Source organism: Acinonyx jubatus, chromosome A3 (assembly GCF_027475565.1).
Source record: "Acinonyx jubatus isolate Ajub_Pintada_27869175 chromosome A3, VMU_Ajub_asm_v1.0, whole genome shotgun sequence".
NCBI lineage: Eukaryota > Metazoa > Chordata > Mammalia > Carnivora > Felidae > Acinonyx > Acinonyx jubatus.
Genome location: NC_069388.1, coordinates 118,724,743 through 118,742,581, shown reverse-complemented (window position 1 = coordinate 118,742,581; position 17,839 = coordinate 118,724,743). Strand labels below are relative to the sequence as shown.

General features: G+C 42.8%; 1 protein-coding gene across 1 annotated transcript in view; it reads left to right on the top strand.

The window, feature by feature from the left end:
- Window positions 1-7,988: 7,988 nt before the first annotated feature.
- The window catches only part of NCOA1 (nuclear receptor coactivator 1), a 237,848-nt gene continuing 227,997 nt past the window's right edge, over window positions 7,989-17,839 (top strand). Inside the window, exon 1 of the mRNA XM_027033311.2 lies at window positions 7,989-10,516. The gene's annotated coding sequence lies outside the window, so the exon portion shown is untranslated. The remainder of the gene's footprint in view (window positions 10,517-17,839) is intronic.

Below are 17,839 nucleotides of genomic sequence, written 5' to 3'. Positions count from 1 at the left end.
AATCCCCGGAATTCGATGTAAAAACCGAAGGAATTTCATGGTACCCTCATTTTCTTAGTTAAGATCAGTAAGCGTGGATAATGTCCACCTTAGGAGAAACAGGACAGTTGTCGAGACTAACAGTGTGAGGTGCTCATTCAGGAAAATGAGACTGTCTTTTTTTTTTTGGAAGAGAGAGAGAGAGGACACAAGTGAGCAAGGGGCAGAGAAAGAGAGAATCCCATGAGGGACAGAGTGAGAGAGAGAGAGAGAGAGAGAGAGAGAGAGAGAGAGAGAGAGAGAAGCAAGGCTCAAGCTTACCCGAAGTGGGGCTCGAGCTCACCTGAACTGGGGCTCAAATCGAGGTCTCGAGGCAGGGCTCCAACTCACGAACCATGAGATCATGACCTGAGCTGAATTCAGATGCTTAACCGATGGAGTCACCCAGGCGTCCAACAAGACTGTCTTTTAAACACAATCACACTTACACTGATGTTGGGTCCAGGACACATTGGAGCTGCATCTACCACTGAAGAATTCACCACCAAGCATGGACAAGATGGCGTTACTCTAAAAAGAGAACTAATGCAGAACCTAAACATCTTTTAGAGAATAACTGGTGCCTAATGGATATAAATAGTTATAGCACTGAATCAATGAGACCTGGCAAAACAGAAATCCCGTTATTTGACATAGAAAAAAATCTACTTCCCAGGCAAAAATTTTTACCACCCAAATAATGGCTAAGTGAGATACGTCAGTCAGAGAAAGACAAATAACCATACGATCTCACTCATATGTGGAATTTAAGAAACAAGAAGGGGCGCCTGGGTGGCTCTGTCGCTTAAGCGTCTGACTTCGGCTCAGGTCATGATCTCGTGGTTCGTGAGTTTCAGCCCTGCCTCAAGCAGAGTTTCAGCTCTGTGCTGACAGCTCAGAGTATGGAGCCTGCTTTGGGTTCTGTGTCTCCCTCTCTCTCTGCCCCTCCCCTGCTCACGCTCCATCTCTCTCTCTCCCAAAAATAAATAAGCATTAGAAACATTTTTAAAAAGAAAACAAATGAGCAGAGGAAAGAGACAAGCAAACAAAAGACTCTTAATCATAAAGCATAAACGGATGATTACCAGAGGGGAGGCATATGGGTAAAAGAGGGGAAGGAGATTAAAGAGTACACTTATCCTGATGAGCACTGAGTAATGTATAGAATTGTTGAGTCACTACATTGTACACCTGAAAATAATATAACACTGTATGTTAACTACCTTGGAATTAAAATGTTAAAAAATCACTATCGCTTGGGGACAAAACCATTCAATTTGCCTAATGATAGCTAATTTAATAAATAATATTTTTAAATTGTTAAAAAGAAATTTATAAGATGTTCCAGATGAAACCCTACGTTTATATAGTACCTACTTCTACTTAATACCACATGTTAAAGGGGTGCCTGGCTGGCTCAGTCAGTTGAGCATCCAACTCTTGATTTTTGGCTCAAGTCATGAACTCACGGTTTGTAGGTTCAAGCCCTGTGTTGGGCTCTTTGCTGGTGGTGCAGAGCTGGCTTGGAATTCTCTCTCTCCCTGTCTCTTTGCCTTCCCCCCACTCTCTCACTCTTTCAAAAATAAATAAATCAATAAACATTAAAAAAAAATACCACATTTAGAATATACTCACTTTGAGCAGAGTTGAGATACAGTTTAAATAAAGGAGCATTTTGATAGGCTGAGACTAAAGCATGACTGTATGAAGGGGTCAACATCCAGTTTGGACTGCAAAGTAGACCTAGAATCCTGTTGCTTTGGAAACGCTAAAGTTAAGATAGGTGTAGAATGTTTGGCCAGAAACCTCCTTATCTAAAACTCTATGCCTGGGTTGTAAATCAAGACTATGCCTCTGTCAAAAAGGACTTAGACTCTCCAGGCAAGGGATGGACGCTTCATTCTTATTGACATAACTACAAACGCCACAGTTTCTGATATCTGTGATTGTAGAGAACAAAGTTTCTCAGTGAGCAGGAAAGTAGTCACTTGAAGAAGGCAGCTATTATGACACTTTCCAGCTGCAGTCTGTCCTCAGGGGACACTGCATCCTGTTAACTGTGCAGCTGGCTTTATCTGTGCCTGTGCTTCCAGCCTGATGAATGGCGGGGAAGATTTTTACCTTCTTAGTTTGCCCTAACTTTTACTTTCTCATGGGCAATCCTCAAGCTGAACACTATACCGGGTGCTTTGCATTCATTATTTCATTTAATCTTTGCAATAATTGTTGGCTAGCATCCTGCTTTACAAATGAGGACACTGAGGCCTGGAGGTGTTTAAAGTGGTTTGTTCAAGGTCACACAGGAAGTGGCAGAGCCATTTCAAACCCGGGTCTGCCTAACTCTAAACATAGTCTTAATGTCTATACTTCAAGCAAATGTGGAAATTAAAGACTATTCAAAGGAACACCAACAAAATTCATTTTGTGGGGGAATGGCAGGCACACACTGTAGGTAGAATTGTAGAGTGCAGCAATTTTCCTGAAGGTTAGTTTGGCAAATGTGTAGTGGAAAAAATTAAGCCGGGGGTGCCGGGGTGGCTCAGTGGAAAAAATTAAGCCGGGGGTGCCGGGGTGGCTCAGTGGAAAAAATTAAGCCGGGGGTGCCGGGGTGGCTCAGTGGAAAAAATTAAGCCGGGGGTGCCGGGGTGGCTCAGTTGGTTAAGTGTCCGACTCTTGATTTCGGCTCAGCTCACGATCTCATGGTTCGTGAGTTCCAGCTCCGCCATCTGGTTTTGCGCTGACAGTGAGGAGCCTGCTTGGGATTCTCTTTCTCCCGTTCTCTCTGCCCCTTCCCTGCTTGCGCTTTCTCTCTCTCAAAAATAAATAAATAAATAAACTTAAAAAACTTAAGCCAGCAATTGGAGCTAGCAATTAATCTTGGAATTTAACCTAAGAAAATGATTTTCAAATTGGCACAGAAGCATGCGTTCAAATTATAGCATTATTTAAAAACTAAACGCATAAACAAAAAAACCCAGAAACAATGTACACATTTTTCAGTAAGGGATTGGTTAACTAAATGGCTAAAAAGACGTACAATGAATGAGTTTTCAGTATTCAGCCATTTTAATAATGAAAACATATTGTATAGTAAAAGATGTCTTATTATCGATGAGAATTTATAATGTGATTCTATTATGTAAAATTGAGTACCTTACTGTGTTTATATGTGCAAATATACAGTCAATGTGTGGAAAGGCTCAATAGAGGTTTTTTGTTTTTTTGTTTTTTTTACACTTCTTTGTACTTTTCTTTATTGTTGGAATATTTTATGAATTTGTTTCATTATTACAAAAATAAAAACTGAAGAAAAGAAATGTCAAAGTTAGATCAGTTCCTGTTTCAGTAACTGGAGTGATTTTGTGTACATTAGCCAGATGTTTTATAGAACTGGGTATCTATGTTGCTCTGGAGAAAATTTAACAGGTATATTACAGATCCTGGAGTATGTTATAAATCCTGGACCTAGGTCAATAGGACCTGGTCTAAAATCAGATCAATCTTAGCTAACAAATTAAATGTCTTACATTTTCATTTAAAAAATGTCTTCAAAACACTTTCATTTAATTGCAGTCATTCTAACTTGTTGATTGGCATTGTTACTTGGGAGTAAAGGAACTTTCATCGGTGGCTAAAGTAAATGGATTTCCAAGAGGCTGTTGTGGGGTTCAGGAAGTAAATCTAACTATAATCTTTTGCCTCTGTATTAATGGTTCCTCAGGGGTTAGTTGGAATTAAAGAAGTGGGTCCATTTAGGAAAAGTAGAAGGAGCCAGAGAGGTATTGAAAATGACCTGAGAAGAGATGACCAACTGGGAGAAATAAAAGTGGGTTGTAAGCTCCTGAAAAGATGCTCTGCATGACTAATCATTAGGGAAATGCAAATCAAAACTACAGTGAAATACCACCTCACACCCATTAGGATGGCTATTATTAAAAACAGCAACAATAACTCCCCCCCCCCCCCCCGCCAAAACCCAGAAAAACTAAGTGTTAGCAAGGATGTGGAGAATTGGAATGCTTGTGCACTGTTGGTGGGAATGTAAAATGGTACAGCCACAGTTGAAAACAGTATGGAGGCTCCTAAAAAAATTAAAAATAGAGGGCACCTTGGTGGCTCAGTCCGTTAAGCATCCGACTTCAGCTCAGGTCATGATCTCATGGTTTGTGGGTTCGAGCCCCACATGGAGCCCCGCATGGAGCCCCGCATGGAGCCCCACATCAAGCCCCACATCGAGGCCCTGCATCGAGCTCCCGCATCGAGCTCTGTGCTGCTTCAGATTCTGTGTCTCCCTCTCTCTCTGCCCCTCCCCTGTTCATGGTCTGTCTCTCTCTCTCTCAAAAATAAATAAACATTAAAATAATTTAAAAAAATTAAAAATAGAATTACCAGGGCACCTGAGTGGCTTAGTCTTTTAAGTGTCCAACTGTTGACTTTGGCTCAGATCATGATCTTACAGCTCGGCTCATGAGTTTGAGCCCCGCATTGGGCTCTGGGCTAACAATGCGGAGTTGGCTTGGGATTCTCTCTCTTTCCCTCTCTCTCTGCCCCTCCCCACTGTTTCTCTCTCTCTCAAAATAAACAAATAAACTTAAAAAAAGAAAAAGTGGGAAATCAGATGTTTACAATATCTTTAAATAAATAAATAAAATAAAAATAGAATTACCGTATGACCCAGCAATTCCACTTCTGGCTATATGCACAAAAGAATTGAAAGCAGGATCTCAGAGATATTTGTACACCCACGTTCATTGAAGCATTATTCACAATAGCTTAAATGTGGAAGCGACTCAAGTGTCCATCAATGGATAAATGGATAAGCAAAATGTGGAATATTATTCAGCCTTCGAAAGGGAGGAAATTCTGCAATATGGTACAACATGGATAAACCTTAAGGACATTATGCTAAGAAAAATAAATCAGACACAAAAAGGCAAATATTATATGATTGCCTTATATGAAGTGCTTACAGTAAGCAAAATCATAGAGATAAAAAGTAGAATAGTGGTTCAGGGGCTGGGGGAGGGAAGAAGCATGGGGAGTTATTGTTTAATAGGTATAGGGTTTCAATTTTACAAGATAAAAAGAATTATGGGGATGGATGGTGGTAATGGCTGCACAACAATGTGGATGTATTTAATGCCACTGAACTGTACACTTAAAAATGGCTATGATGGTAAATTTTATGTAATATGTATTTTAGCACAATAAAAAAAAGAAAACAGTGGATTTAACTGTTTTGGCAAATGATTATGATTTGCAGAGGAAGAAGAAAAAAGTCAAAGGGTCTTAAGAAAGAGTATAACTCTAAAAAAAAGAGTTCTTGGGGCACCTGGGTGGCTTAGTTGGTTAAACATCCGACTCTTGATTTCGGTTCAGGTCATGATCTCATGGTTCATGAGACTGAACCTCGGTGGGCTCTCTGCTGACAGTGAGAGGCCTGCTTGGGATTCTCTCTCGCCTTCTCTCTCTCTCTTTCTCTCTCTGCCCCTCCTGCGCTTGAACACTTTCTTTCTCAAAATAAACAAGTAAACTCACAAAAAGAGACAATGTCTTAAAAAAATAAAGTTAATTAAGACACTGAACTGCAGAACGTGTGTATGGGTGGGGTGGCTGGAAGAAGGAGATGCGGGACTTATTAACAATTGAAGTGGTGGAAACAAATGAAGTCAATCTAAGCGAGAGGAAAGGAGGGAAAAAATAAAATCTTGAAGATAGAAACATTTTATGCCTTGATAAAAAAGGAGCAGCCAAGAAAAGTGCTAGTAAAGGAAACGTCAGAAAGGAAATAGAAGGAAAGGAGAATGATGTAGAAGACACAGGAGGAGAGGAGAGTTTGAAAAAGGAGTTTGCAGTGTCCATTCAGCACTGTAGAAAGGCCCACAGTGGGAGGACTAAAGTGTGCACTAGATTTGGCAAACAGCAGGGACTAGAGGGTAGCCCCAACAGAAGACAGGATCACCTGTACAAGAGGCTCCACCTTCACACAGTCTGGACTGGACTAGATGGAGAGACAGATCCTACAGAAGGGGACAATAGGGTGAACCGTGGAGATGCATGGCGCTGCGTATTTCCAGCTATTATTGGGGATGGAGACTCTGCCGGTGGCTGGAGGTCCTGGTAAATCAGGTGAGGGTAAGATCTAATGAAGTGCACCTAGGGCGTCAGTGACAGGTCTTCGACAAGAATCAGTTGAATGAACGTAAATGAATGGATATATGAGTGAATGAGGGGTGTGAGCGAAAGGTTGCTTTATGACCAAGACAGGGCAGAAGATGGATGGTCACGGGTGTGGCAGGGAATAATGGTAGGATGGAGTACCTGCCTCTGGAAGCAGTTGCCCACTGCCTCAGAGAGATGCCAGGGAGGATGGTGTTTTCAAGGCAGTCAGGTTTCAGTTAGGAGAAGGGGCGAGAAGGGCTTAAGGATTTACAGAAGTTGCTCTAGGACAGAAAACACTGGAAGAGAAACAGCAGATAACGTTGTGAGATAGCAGCAGCAGGACAGGATTGAGGCAGGTGAAAACAGATAATTGGGAATAAGAGTGGAGGAAAGGATAGATGTATGCTCTACAAAGCACTTCCGCAGCCAGTGACTCATTCATCCTTAGGACATCCCGGGGAGAAAGATACGTATTACATTGCCAGACTTTGGAATGAGGGATGCTTCCCAGATAAGGCCATCACGGCTCAGAAAGCCTGTTCAGCAGTTGTTTGATTCCTCCAATGACAAGGAACCCTCCACTTTTGGAAGTAGTACTTCCATTATAGAATTAAAAAAAAAAGCGGGTAGAAAAGAAGAAAGGTGTGGGCCACCTTGAGGGGAAAGCTCTGTCAATGACAGACATTTTGGGTAATTCATAGAATTGCAGAGCCAGACGTGTCAGTCAGAGCTTTTCATCTGTAAAACGAAGGGGGCAGATGATCTTTCTTTTCCCTTGTCTAACAGCCTGTGAAATCATCTAGGCAACCACCTCCCAGTTTTACAGAATAAAAAAAGAGGCCCGCGGGATGTGTCTCGCCCAAAGTAATTCAGAGATTAGTGGAGGGCCAGGCCCAGAACCGACTCCTCCTGGGTGTGCAGGGCCTCTCGCCGCTGCACCATCTTCCCCGAAAGAGAAGGGCAGCGGGAGGGTGCAGGCCGGGCGGCCTAGCTGAAAGCACCCTGGGGCTCGAGGAGGCTTCCCGGCAGCAGTCGGAGGAACGCCCCGAGGGGAGGGGAAGAGTTGGGGCCTCCTTTCCCACACTTCGTTAGGACTCGGGCCGGGGCGGGACCGCGGCAGCCCTCCCTCGGGCGGCCGGCCGGCAGAGGGCGCGGGACTGCTCCTCACTCCGCGGCAGCGGGGCGGGCTGAAAGTGCGCTGCCCGGGCGCGCCGTCGGAGCTCGCGGTCACCGGGTCGCCTGGGCCCGGCCGGGCCGGAGCGCGCAGGGGCACCGCGGCGGGCGGGGCGGCGGGGAGCGAGCGGAGTGGGGCGGGGCGGGGCGGGGCGGGGCGCGGAGGGGGCGGGGCCGCGAGCGGGGGGCGGTGGCGGCGGCGGCGGCAGCGGCGGCGGCGGCCGAGGAGGAGGAGAACATGGCGGCCGCGGAGAGCGGCTGAAATGCCTGTTCTTCAGGCCGGGCGAGCGGGAGTCTGACGCGATCCGCCAAGCCCTCCCCTCAGACGGCTGGACCGCGGCCTCGAGCTCCTCGTCCGCCTTGTTCCCTGCTGCTCCCTCGAGCGGACCCTGCGCCGGGTTCTTTCTGCATCCCCCTGCGGGGGGACCCCTGCTCCGGAGGAGGGGGCCGGAGAGCCGCGGCGGCGGCAGCGGCGGCGGCGGCGGGCTCCCGGCCCGCGGAGCGGCGGAGGCCGCGGCGGCGCCGCCTCGGTCCCGGCGAGCGCGGCGCCCGTCAGCGCGGCCCAGAGGCGGCGGCGGCGGCGGCAGGTGAGTGGCGGGCGGCGGGCGCCGAGCCTCCCGGTGGGTGCAGCTGTCACGAGCCGCGCGGCCGCCGAGGCCCTAGGGGGCGGGGAGCAGCTGGCGCCCCTCCGCCCCCCGCTCTCCTTTCTCTCCGTTCCGTCCCCCTCCCACTTTCCCCGAGTTCTCCCTCGGCCTCGCGCGGCTGGAGGGGGCGGAGGTCGCAGCTGTCACGGGCGCCAGCTGGGGGCTGCGCCCGCGGAGGAAATTGCTGCAGCAGCGACTTCGCGGCCCCTTTTCCCAGTTGCCCTAGTTAGCGCCGACTGGGCGAGCATCCGCGGAGGGTGCGCGAGGCTCGCGGCCGCCGGCCCGGCGTGGGGAGCGGCGCCCCCAGCCCTCCGGCGCTCCCCGCCGCCGAGAGGGGGAGCCGGAAGTCGGCGCGGGCGCCCCTCGGCCCCGGCGCGCGCGGTGACCTTGGCAAGCCGGGCAACCTCTCCGAGTCTCGCTTGCCGGGACTGCGAAATGGGGATGACCATGGCGTGCCTTTCCGTAAGCGCAGCCTTCGACGGCGCTTCTGTTTACCCCGGCGCACTCGCTTTTTCCGCCTCTTGGCGAGGGATTTCGGAGGTAGAAAGGGGATGGATAAGTGAATTTTCCTCTAGGGCTAGGGGTTGGTCCCCTTGCTAGGAGTTTGCTGAAAGGACCTAAGAGGGGGAGCCGACGTGTTGACTGGACGATCGGGAGGTGGGACTAGTTAATGGTCAGCAGCAGAACTCGAGCCGCCCTCTGGTCTCTCGGAAGAGAACCGGAGAAACCGGACACCAGGGTCCCTAGTCCTTACTGCCCAGCTGTGGGTTTTGTTTTGTTTGTTTTGCTTCTTTCTAAAGCAGTCACCCCCATGGTCTAGACACAGCCTCGGCTGACGATGTTAGAGAGAGACGGAGGCTTTGACAATAATGCCTGTGTATGTGACAAGGACAGTCCACGGTGCTGTGGCTGCAGAGTTTGGTGGGGAGGAAAACTTTAAGCTGGAAGGTCTTTTAGCCTTTCATGGTTGGCTCTCCTCATTCACTGTAGAGGCGTTGAAGAGGCAGGTGTCCTTGTGGAGAAGGTGACATTTTTTTCTTTTGAGAGGGCGAATTTTTAATGTCGAGTATGGTGATGGTGAATGAAGGGTTCTTGAGTGAATTGCAGTCCCAGCACCCTCTGTTGATGCCAAGAGTAATCTCTGTGGCGATGATTTGTGAGGGCGAGGCTTACACTTCGGTGATTAAGAAATCTTCAAGTGTCTGTGTAAAACATTGCTGCGGTGAAGCTTACTGTTCTGTTGAAGGGATGGATATCAAGGGTTAAATTGGTTTGAGGTTTGTCTCTTCTTCTGGAATTGGTTGGAGGTTAGGCTCAAAAAAAAAAAAAAAAAAAGTTGGCCAAAGGGGCCTCTCTCTCAGCTTGTTTCACAGAAGCTATGATGTAGTAGGAAGGGGGTCAGATTTCTTCATGTTGAGAATAATGTGAAAAGAAAGTATTTGCTTAGGTCTCTTGGCTCTTGAACTAGAAATAGTTTTGGGTGAAAGGTAGCAGTGGGGTTTGATTCATCTTAATAAATGGGCATTCCTTGAACTATTTGTCATAAACTAGATGCAGTTGGGAAGTGTTTCCATTTTATCGCCTGTCCTTTGTGGAAAGGTCTAATTTGGTTCTGTGAACTAGGTTCTAAAATGTTTTCCCTCCATTTGTTATTTGCACTTCATGCTTTGGGAACAGTGGATCAAAAAGGGGGCCTGAATAGGGAAGTACATGGTTTGGAGAGAAAATGGAGGGGTGTTGCTTATGAGAACAGGTGTTTGGTTTGATTTTTGTAGACATGTTTCCACTGCTTATTTGTTGCATTTATTTAAGTCACAGGGAAGTTTGAATTTTGAGGGGCAAAACTGGAATTTGACATAGTTTTTAGTTAATCTCTTCCTCATTTCTTTCTGAGAAAATCTGTAGGATTGTGTCTATTAAATTGCTTTTTGTGTGGTTTAAGCCAAGGGAGTGTTTTAGATTCTGCATTTTTGGGTAAGTGGTTTTATTGAAAAAAAGGGCTTGATGGAACTAATGGTGATTGTCCCACTTACACTGGGATTATATAGACAATGCATTTTCCTCCCTCTTTCTGCCAACATTTGTTTTTCTTTCTCCCTCAATTCTAGGGTTTCATTTCTAGAAATCTGGGCTGGAAACAGAAGCAGCAGTTTGTATAATCCCAAGAATTTGCTTATGCCAGGAAGCCGTAAGGGTAGCGTGAAGTGGGTGTGATATAAAGATACTGCTACTACTTAAGACATTTAACTGTTGAGGGAGTCTAGGGTCAAATTTAATTTTTGTTGAATTTCCTGTTTTGTGTGTATGTGTTAATCTTTTGGTGGGCAGAGGATTGGGTTGCTATGGTGCTAACTGGTATATATTATGAAAGCATTGGCAACACTTCATGCTTTTACTCTATAGGGAAGGGTGGTAAACAAGCCTCAAAATGTAAAGATGTTCTCAGGACGGAATGTTCGTAGCATGTACTCTTGATCCTGCGAATCCAATGATCGGTCTTCACCAGGACTAAATGTTGAGTAAGTGATGAGGGTTAGAGATGCTGAAGGGTGGAGTGTGGGGGAGAGGATATTGGACATTCCTTAAAAATCTTTTCTCTGTTTTATTGTGTATTACAATGTGATTTCTAATTGTTTTTCAAAGACATTTCAGCTCTCCTCTGTTGTCATCAATTTTATATACCTTTTCTTAGATACTACTTCTGTTGCTTACTTTAGTTTGTCTTTTCTGCGTTATCCTCCAAGGGCTCCACATCGTTTGATGTTATGTGGCGTATCTTTTGGAGTTAGTTGACCTTAAACCCTATGGCCTAACATAGCTTTCCTTTTAGGGCAAGTACTGCCGGTCAGTATAAGTGCACACTATCTCTAAGTCTTGGGGCATGGGAGGAGATCCCCAGGATGCACATTATTATCTTGGTAGTGGTTTTTTCCTTCTACATATGATAATCGCAAGAATTCTCAGAGGGCCATCAATTGCTTTCCTGGCAGAGGTCCAAAACCATGTGGTGGTCTCCTTTTTACATTTCCTGCAAGTATCAGGCACAGACGGGAGTGTGGGACTGGGTGAAAATTCACACGATCCAGGACTTGAATAGAGTCTGGGCTGCAGAGCCATACAAATTTCTCCCCACCATGTATAACTTTTGCTACCCATTGGGGCAGACTAGACCTTCGCAAAGGACTTCTTTGTTGCTTCTTTCCCCGGGTTAACCACGAGTATAGCCTTGGCCATTGGTCATTGAGAATGGGCCCCGTGGCCTCTGACCTCTTTTCTTACCTAAAGTCTAGTCATTTCAAGCCTTTCTTCTCCATTTTATATTTTAGACTTTGTGCCTTTCTGTCAACATGTGGGGACCGAGGTCATAAAATGGCCTAGAGGCAACTGGGTACTGTGCTTGCATGCTTAGTTTAAGGAGGTGCAGGGATTTTTCTATCGTTCTGGACAATGCTTAATGGGCGTACAGTATTTGGATTATAGATACTTGGAATATAGAGAAATAGTTATTTTATATTTCTGTAGGATATGTGGTTGAAGAAGAGAAATTATTACAAAACACTGACACCAACATATAAATCCAATTCAGAGGTGCGAGTGGGCTGTTGTCTCCATGCTTCCTCCCCCATACCCCCATCTGCAACACAGTGTTTTTGAGGCTTCTTGAAGTGACAGGCTTTTAGGAAAGCTTAGTATAGTTATCATATTTTGAAGGTAAATAGCTTATGCCAAAACAGAAGCTATAGTCACTTGAGTTTTGTAAGATTTGAAATTAATCGCCCTCCAGTCACCCTCATCTTAGATATATTTTGATCTGCTCTCTCCCATGGATGGTTTAGTGTGGAGAGCTGGGAAGTTTAGCTTTATGAAGACATCCTGGACTTGACCATTGGTGACAGATTAGGTGCAAGCACAGAGGTAAAATACACCTATTAACAGGACCAGAATTCTGGTAACACTGGGGTAGTCACCATTTCCAAAGCAATACTTGAATTTTGTCCTTTTAGCTTATACTTTTGAGGCAAGTTTTAGGCTTCTTTTGGAAATACAAGTTTGACTTCAGACAGGATGATGTCCTGGCTCTTCCAGATGCTTAGTAGATGTAGCCTTGGGCTTGTTATGTAACCACACTAAATCTCAGGTTTTCATGTGTAAAACTGGAATAAGGTACTTACCCTCATATTGTTGTGATCTTTCAGTTAACTTATTAAATAAAATATGTCTGGCATAATGATTGCCACAAAGACTTTAATAATGCTTTCTTACGCTAATATAGCCTAAACACATCACTATCTAGTCCATCACCAAATTCTGATTCTTTCCTCTGCAATTTCTTGGATTTCCCCCTTTATTTCTGGTTCTTCAATCTGCTCCTCCTGTCATTTTGCACATGGAGTGATGAGAGTCACATCGACTCTGTGGGCCTGAGTTTCTTTATCATTAAAACAGCATATTGGCCCAATTTCACATTTTTTCCTTGTGTTAGGCTCTGTGATTTGTAGGTTTATAGCTGTTTGCCTGCGTGCATTTGCCTAATTCATCCTACACAGAAATGCTTAAAAAATTCCTTTCCAGAATGCTTTTTGATGTTATTGTTTGTAGCAGAGACTTTTCTGTGGACAAATTTATCAAATGCAAATAATTTAAACTGTTCTTGAATTTCTCATTCCAGAAAATTTGCTGCAGATGGCATGAGCAGAAATTTTTGTAAACTGTAAAGTGCTACACAAATGAAGAAAGTGTTATAATTACCTGTAGATATCATTTTCTTTATTTAAATTGTGTTTCCTTTCCTTTTTATCTCTTGACCTTCAAGAACAGGGTCAGAGTCGGTATGTTCTCTAGAAAGCTTGTTTTTATAACTCCCTTAACATCAATTGCTCAGTTTTTTCTATGTAATAAATTTCTTATTCTTTTCCTCCTTTTTGAAAGAAAGAAATAATTTTTTAAATTGTACATTGAATTGTTTTTCTTAAGTAGGTTGGAAAGTCCTTGAGATGGCATAAACCACACCATTTAGAGTAAAGGGGCCTTAATAGTAAGTTCTCCACAACCTCCTTAATATTGCAGATGAGAAGACTAAGACAGGCAAATAGAGTAGTTTTCCTGGCTCACGTACTTAGTGGTTTTACTTAGGTCAGGTATTTGGCTTCCAGGCTTCTTTATGAGAGATTTTGTTTTATTTTGTTTGTTTTTTAGTATTTGAAGGTTATTACAAAGAGATTTTAAATTTAAGAATTTTAGTAAGCTTTTAGGTAATGTGTAAGCTAGGAGGAAAGGAGTATTTTTATTTTTTGGCCAAATATTGACTGCCGAATATTGCAATAAAGTATCGGAATTACTTAAGACTGCTTTCTCAAAAACTGCAAAAGAACCTGGAGAGAGAAAGGTCTGCTTTTCTTGTATGGCCCTCATTTAGAGCCAGCAAATATTTATTGAGTGCCACCTCCTAGACACACTGTACTCAGGTTGATTCTACATGTTACATTTTATAAACGAGGAAACAAGGCTCAGGGTGGTTAAGTGGTTGATGTAAGATTCACAACTCCTAGGTATTAAGGACGACATTTGAGTCCAGGGTCTTCTGACTTGAAATCACAGGCATACCTTGCAAGTGGCTTGTCTCTAACATGTTAGCCACAGTCGGGCACATCGTAGCCTTCTTTTCCTTTCTGGGTTTTCTCTGTTCCTTACATGTGCAGTGGAGACTCCTGCGATCTCATTGCTTTCTGATGACCCAGGAGCCCATATATATCGGTTACTTAATGATAGTGTCACTTTAAGATTTTCATGCTGTTTCTGATCTCACCTTTGTACTTTAGTAATGTTGATTCTTTGGTGCTTCTGTCTAGGTAAGCTTATCTTTGAATGGTTGGTTTTGGATTCTTAGCAATAAAATTCTGCCTCTCAAGTTTCGTTAGCATTTAAATAGCTAAAGCTCAGGGTTTTTTTTGTTTTTGTTTTTTCCATTTGAAATAAATTGCTTGGTCATTCTGTTTCCACTTGTACTTTGAATGGTTGATCTTATTCTGATAGCTTTAATATATTACATCTTAAATTTTTAGTTTGCCTGTATGGTTAAAATATTTACATGCTTTTACTATCAAGCATAGATTTGATTATTGTTCAATGGAAGATATTCTATGTGAGTGTATATGTGTGTATATAAAGATATCATACTGTATTTGACCAGATAGTTGAAGGATGAAATGTCCTTGCTTTTTGAAAGCACCTGTGTGTGTAATACTGGCTTTACTTTGGTGAGTTCGTTTGGAGGAACCTAGGGAAAAGTTACTTGTTCTGCAAAGTCTCGTGCCTCCCTCTCCATTCCAGGGGGTACAGGAAGTCTGTAATTGAATTTCTAAGTATCCACTCAATCATTCATTCAAGATGTAGTTATAGAAGTACCTGCTTTGTTCAAGGTGCTGTGTTGTTAAAAGATAGGGAAGTTAAATAAGATACAGATCCTGTTCTTAAGGAGATTATGCCCTAAAAGAGGTGATAAGACGAACACACAAATACCTATAATGCTGATTGAATGTGATGAGTGCTATGAGAGAGGTATGAAATAGTACTTTGAGGATTCAGGAGAGGGAGCAGTTACTCTCATTTGAGAGTGATCAGGGTAGGTTTCATGGAGGGCTTAGGGTGGCCCAGAACATTGAAGGCAAGGGATGATTTGTGTATGAGTGAGGGTGAGGAGAGCACTATAGTAAGGAAGATTAAATAGCAAAGATGAAAGGACTTAAAAGCTTGGAATTACTTAGGAGCAATGAAGGGGGAAAGTGCAAGGAGGAGTGTGGCACCAGCTGATGTAGGAGGTGGGAACCAGATGCTGTAGGTGCAGTAGCAAGATATTGCAGGATTTTAATGGAGGGAGGTGGTGGGGAACAGTGAAGTATGTAGATCTGGATGAGATCTATGAGAAATGTCAGTTTTCCAAATTTACATAGATTTTTTTTGGCAGGTTTTACACCCCAAATTTTATATTTTCATAGTTTTTGAAATGATTCCATATGTAAGGCTTACCACACTGGGAACTTATTCACTCATTTTTATGTATATTTGAGAACAGATTATGTGTTTTTTTGATAGAAGTTAGTACAAAATCTTTTTCACTGGCTTATACTTTTTTTTTTTTTTAAAGCAGTAGCTGTTTTTTTTAAACAGTGTATTATCATTTGGCATTTATGCAGCGGACTTGTTTTTTAAGTGTAAAAATGTCATCTCCTTGTATAAATATAAGTATATTTCGCTGTAAAAGTGAGGTTGGTCATGTAAGTTGAAAGTCCCTGGCTCTCAATATAGTTCATGATTTATTTTACTGATTTATTTATGCCCTGCCATGTTCCAAAAAGGATTTAAGGCAGGATAAGTCATGAAGAGTCTTGGACCTTGTTCTAGCCCTGTCTATTATTTGACTGAACTGCTAGCCAACATAACACTGAGGGAACAGTGTTGAAGACAACTGGTGTCACAGAATGTGCTGTGGTTGTGTCTTTTGCCAAACTGGTAGTAATTCAGAGATGGAGACAATATAATTAGAGTACCTTTAAAGATAATTCCCTTAAACTTCGATAGCATGCAAGGGAAATTGGTTGGAGGGCACTGATAGAGCACTTTGACCCACGAGAGTGTAGGCACATTTAGAACAATGGTCTCTTTGGTAGAGTTTACATAAAATTATCTGGGAAATGGGAGAAATATTAGAGGTCTCTAAGGAAATTTCTTTCAGTCTGTTGTGATGTTTTACAGTTTATAGGGGCCTGGGTAAGTGGATTTTCAAATTTGTATGTAAAAAAAATTTTTTTTTAATATTTATTTATTTTTGAAAGAGAGAGACAGAGCATGAGCAGGGGAGGGGCAGAGAGAGAGGCAGACACAGAATCCGAAGCAGGCTCCAGGCTCTGAGCTGTCAGCGCAGAGCCTGATGTGGGGCTCGAACTCACAGACCGTGAGATCATGACCTAAGCCAAAGTCAGATGCCTAATGGACGGAGCCACCCAGGTTCCCCTCAAATTTGTTATTTTAAATAGTAGACTCCTAACATACTTGGTATCGCAGTAGGGAGTCCATCTTTTGTACAATATTTCATAGAGGTTAACTGGCCATCTTAAGGCAGAGGTCTTAAGAATTGTCTAACTTAAAGGTGACTTACTCATTTTTCTTTCACAAAAACACAGATGTTCCATATTTGCTGACATTTTCTGTGACAAGTGGCTGTGAGTAGTATGCTGCCTAGCAGATATGTATGAAAAATAAACACACTTTATCTGTCCCTTTGGGATGATGGTGAGGTCATAACAGTGACTCAAAAATTAACTACCATTCAGAACAAAATAAAATTCAATGTTATGACAGAGGTTATTGAAAATGAATATTTGGAACTATTTTCATCATTATTGGGTTTAATTGCTAAAAATGATGTGTGTAACTTTAAGAGTATTTTTATATGTACATTTGAACTTGGAAACAAAATTTTCTAACCTGTTTTAAAACCTTGTAAAAGTAGGTGTTTAAAAAAATTTTTTTAATGTTTATTTATTTTTGAAAGAGAGAGAGAGAGAGGGAGAGACAGGGTGTGAGTGGGGGGAGGGGCAGAGAGAGAGGGAGACACAGAATCTGAAGCAGGCTCCAGGCTCTGATGGGTCAGCACAGAGCCCGATTTGGGGCTCGAACCCACCAACAGTGAGATCATGACCTGAGCTAAAGTCGGATGCTTAACCAATTGAACCACCTAGGCACCCTAAAATTACATGTTTTAGTGGTTTTGTGCTCATCTGCCAAAAATATAAAAAAGCAATACTGTTTGGTTTATTAGGAAGAACAACTGATTGTCATCAGGAAGTATGGAAATGCACTAGCTGAACTTTAGCAAAAACCTTTGCATAAATGGTGAATGGGATTGAAGATTGAATATTATATCATGTTTTATTCAGTGCAGCAAGATGGTTTTATCCATCTTTGTGAAATAAATTTTTTGGCTATGATAGCCGTTAAAAACAAATAAAATAGTGATTTATTATAAAAATGAACTGAAATTTAGAACGAGACTTGAAGTTGCCATATTACAAAAATATGAAAGCAAAATTAAGAAAATAACAAACCACACTCAATCACATTACTCTCAGCAAAAATAGTGGTATTAATAATAGTGTTTATTAGGAATAGCAGAAAACTGTGTCATCAGTAAGTAAGATAAATGCTTTAGAATTGTTTATTATAACAAATGTCATTCTGTTAAATTTCCATTTTTGTGTGTGCTTCACGAGGTACATAATTTATTGGTCTGGTGTGCACTGTATATAAATTATAAATATACATATGTGGTTCCCTATTCAAAAACTTTTATTAAACTGTGGGGTATATGATAAAAAGTAGTTATCAGTGTTTTCTAGCAAGGGTTCTTAACTAAGAAAGCTTGGAATTCATGGATTTAGAATCTCTAATACTCTGAAATTGTATGCAAAATTTTGTGAGTCTGTGCATTTCTCTGGAGAGGGTGTCTATAGCTTTTACCGAATTCCCAAAAGGGTTCATGACCTCCGCAAAGGTTAAGAACCTCTGTTGTTAAGGACTGGGACCTCAATAACTCCATTCATCTAGTCTCACCTTCTTGCCAAGTTTAATGGATATATCTGATGTCATTACTCAAGCCTGCAGTATGACTGGATTTGCAGTCTGTTTTTCCATTTTGCAATAGATGTGATTGCATTGCCTTTGGCCTTTACAGATGTTTGAGTACTGTTTGTTGCACAACTACCTGGCCTACATCACTTTGCGGCTCTTATATATCATTTCCCACCTCTGTTCCCCTAAACCCCAATAAAAAAGAGTGGACCTTT